The following is a 4,295-nucleotide window of genomic DNA, read 5'->3' on the forward strand; positions in this document are numbered from 1 at the left end:
AAGCTGCGGGCAGCTTCAGCATCGCTCTGGGAGCTTGTGCGGCTGGGGGAGGGGGAAGCCCGAGCTTCCCCCGACCCCAGCCCCCAGAGCGGGAGCCAGAGCGATGCCGAAGCTGCGGGCAGATTCAGCATTGCTCTGGGAGCTTGCGTGGCTGGGGGAGGGGGAAGCCCTCCGCCAGCCTCCAAACCAGGTCGGGAGACAGCGGGATGGCGCGCTGCACCTCTCCCGCTGTCCCCTGAGTTTGCGGGGCTGGCGACGGGGAGGAGCAGGCTTCTCCCCCCCGCCAGCCTTCTAACAAAGTTGGGGGACAGCGGGATGGCGGCGTTCTGCCTCCCCGCTGTCCCCCGAGCTTGTGGGGCTGGCGGTGGGGCTCTCCTGAAGCCTATATTCGCCCCATAGGACGCACACACATTTCCCTTCATTTTTGGAGGGGGGAAAGTGCATCCTATAGGGCAAAAAATATGGTAATTCGACTTTTCCTGTTACTCTTTGGGTTTATCCACACTCCTTCCAGGGAAAGCTGTTCTTTAGCACTTATTCGGAGCAAACAGCGATCAGGTTTTCCGTGGATTGCTGTTTGTTCCAATTTAGAGAGAGCAGGTTTTCCCTGGGAAAGGAGCAAGCTGTGACAGAAAAGTTTGTTTTGCTGGGCAGGTTGGGTCCCCAAGTGTTTTTCCCTGCCAGCAAACGGTCAGTGAATGGCAGCCTCCAATTGGCCAGGAGAGGGGGTTGAAAAGGAGAGGATTTGGAGAGACAGTTTTTTAGGTTGGGAGAATAGGTTAGGGGATAGGGAGTGAGAAGAGAGAGACTTGGTTCTGGGTAGAAACATCCACTCTGAGGAATATATCAAAAGCTACAGAAAGGAGTCTCTGAGTTTAGTGTGAAGGACAGTGTGTGGTGTCCTGTAAGAGTAATTAGGCCAGGAATTAACTGGGAAGCTAAGGCTGAGCCAGGTGAAGTAGAAGCTGTAAGAATACAGTCTACTTAGGACTCATTCCAGTCAGGAGGGGAGAGATTCTTTTACAGAAAGAGGAGACTCCCAAAACAGTTAAGAGGGGTGTGGAGATCCCTTGGGTCTGTTACTTGGAGTACCTCAGGAGTAAGGTTGTCTAAGGGGTGTGTAACTGGCAGGAAGTACTAAGCGGCAACAGCTGTGCAACAACTGAGATAGAACTGAAGTGAAATAACATTATAATCTGAAGTATCTTATATTTTAAATATGTTGTTATATAAATAACAATAACAACAACAACAACAACAACAACAACACTATCTGAGCACAGAGCTATCTTTGGTGCTGGACCACAGCCTTTCCTGAGCAAAGTTATACTGGGAAAGGGTCAAAACACTTCATGAGGACCAAAACACTGCCAGGTTGTGGCGGGGAAACCTCAGGCCAAACACAACCCTCTATGCCAGGGGTCAGCAAACTTTTTCAGCAGGGGGCCTGTCCACTGTCCCTCAGACCTTGTGGGGGGCCGTATATATTTTTTTGGGGGGGGGAATGAACGAATTACTATGCCCCACAAATAGCTCAGAGATGCATTTTAAATAAAAGCACACATTCTACTCATGTAAAAATACCAGGCCGGGCCCACAAATAACCCAGAGATGCGTTTTAAATAAAAGGACACATTCTACTCATGTAAAAACATGCTGATTCTCGGACCGTCCATGGGCCAGATTGAGAAGGCGATTGGGCAGGATCTGGCCCCTGGGCCTTAGTTTGCCTACCCATGCTCTATGCCTTCCTCTCTGGACCTCAGGACACACACCCCATTACACCTGCCTCTTCAAGCCACGCCCCTCACTGACCCTGCTGCACATTCTGCTCAAGAGCTTTTACCTTGCTGGGATTTGTCCTGGAAACATGATATTGCATCTTGCTTAGCTGGGTGGGACTAAGGAGGTAGGAGTGTGCACACAGAAACTTCTCACTTTGGCAAGGAATATAGCCTACTGGACAATGATAAAAGTAATGCCCATTGCTGCAGCCACCATGCCTATTTTTGCCTCCCATGACACATGGCTTGCAGAAGGTTGTCCACAGACTGAAAAAGCCACACACACAGCTGCTGTGCCGCGCTCCTTACTGTGTGGAGAGGGCTTGATGCTGGTGCTGCCTGTTACCGCCGCCGTCGGTTTTTTTCCTTTTTTTTTTTTTAAGCTACCCCCTTCCTTTATTCGACTCATTCCCGCCATCATGGCCAACCCGGTCGTGTTTTTCGACGTCTGCGCCGACGGCGAGCCCTTGGGCCGCGTCACCTTCGAGCTATTTGCAGACAAGGTTCCAAAGACAGCAGAGAATTTCCGTGCCTTGAGCACTGGGGAGAAAGGTTTTGGTTACAAGGGTTCCTGCTTCCACAGAATCATTCCTGGGTTCATGTGCCAGGGTGGTGACTTTACTCGTCATAATGGAACAGGTGGTAAATCAATTTACGGTGAGAAGTTTGCTGATGAGAACTTCGTCCTCAAGCACACAGGTGCTGGCATCTTGTCTATGGCAAATGCTGGTCCCAATACAAATGGGTCTCAGTTCTTCATCTGCACTGCCAAAACTGACTGGTTGGATGGGAAACATGTGGTCTTTGGCAAAGTCAAAGATGGAATGAATATTGTGGAAGCAATGGAGCGCTTTGGGTCAAGGAACGGCAAGACAAGCAAGAAGATCACCATCTCTGACTGTGGGCAGCTGTCATAAAATTCCTTTGTCTTAACAATCAACCATTCCTTCTGTAGCTGGGGTTAGTCCCCTGTAATCCTTGTGCTCCTGACTTACTGCTGCTTTTCTATTGGGTTTCAATTTCTGCTCCCTCACAAGTCCAGCTGGACTGAAGACAACTTTGTTTGCAAAGTGAAATAAAACGAGTTAAACCACACACACACAAAAAAGAAAAAGCCACACACACACACCACACAGACACACACTTCAAAGTGTATGAAAGAGAGCATGGGTGAGGCTCTGCAGCACAAATATGCCATCACAACCTCTATTTGTACTTTCATACAACCTCTATTTGTACTTTTCACAACTTCCATACCGTGCTGCTGTGCTCTGACTGCCAAGATGCTCATGTTTTGAAGAAAGCGGAATGTGAGAACCAGTCCTGGGCCAGTCAGCCTGGCTGCCTTTCCCAATATACTGGCAGGTAGCCTGAGCCAAAAAAACAACCCACCTCCTTCTTCTCTCTGCTAGAGTCATTGTGGCTTGTGAAGTCTCATCTCTCAAGGTGACCCACCACAATCTTGTGGGGAAGGGGGATATATATATATATATATATATATATATATATATATATATATATATATGAAAGAACATTAAGTCTTAGCTAGTAACAGAGCCCCAAATGCTACAGAAGGATAAAATAGTGTTAAAAATCAAAGGCGAGACCTTCTGCCTTGAACAAACAATACAGATAAAAAGCAGGCGATTTTATTCCAGCTAATAAATAACCCAATGCCTTCATTAACCTTTATTCTTTTTTATTAGCAGACTTGGCACCATGACTCCGCGCAGAGCCCAGCAGGCTGCCCAGGCACTGACATTTCAGAGATTGGCAAAGGCCTGCGCTCAGCGTTAAACATACCACTGTCTCTTTGTCATCCACAGTGTGTGTGTGTGGGGGGGGGGGGAGAGATGGACACTTCCTTTTGTCCTTTAGAAAAGGCGCTGAGCAAAATAATAAAGAAAAGGCTGGAGTGTGAGCAACAGAACTTTCTTCGCTAATAGGAAGCTTCTTTGCTTGCAGAAGGTCTCAGGTTCAATCCTTACAGAAGAGTAGCGTGCAGGATCAGGCCAATGCCCTATCTAGTTCCAGAATCCTGTTCTCATAGTGGCCAATGAGATGGTTGCGGAAAACCAGGGAGCACAAGAGGGCTCTCCCATGGCGCATACCATCCAACTTTTTCTTTTTTTATAATAATTTGTATTAATTTTCTAATTTACATTTTTAAATATTCTTTTAAACAATCTTAATTCGACGACTTCCCTTCAATAGTTCAATTTGTATATCAAACATCCCTGCATATTTTACATAACCCAAACTATTCAGTTTTCCAGTATTACATTCATCAAAACTTATTTGCACTGTTGAATTTATCTTAAAGTTACCAGCGTTTTCAGATGTACACAATTTTCACCTATGTATTCAATAAACATTTCCCAATCTTCTTTAAATGTGTGTTCTTCTTGTTCTCTTATTCTATATGTTAAATCTGCAAGGTGTATGTCATCAGGGGTCAGCAAAGTTTTTCAGCAGGGGGCCGGTCCACTGTCCCTCAGACCTTGTGGGGGG

At 46.9% G+C, this 4,295-nt stretch overlaps 1 pseudogene; it reads left to right on the forward strand.

Moving 5' to 3' along the window:
- The first annotated feature begins 2,099 nt into the window (after positions 1-2,099).
- Positions 2,100-2,879, forward strand: LOC114597996 (peptidyl-prolyl cis-trans isomerase A pseudogene; annotated as a pseudogene).
- Positions 2,880-4,295: the final 1,416 nt, after the last annotated feature.

This window comes from Podarcis muralis, chromosome 6 (assembly GCF_964188315.1).
Source record: "Podarcis muralis chromosome 6, rPodMur119.hap1.1, whole genome shotgun sequence".
Lineage (NCBI taxonomy): Eukaryota > Metazoa > Chordata > Lepidosauria > Squamata > Lacertidae > Podarcis > Podarcis muralis.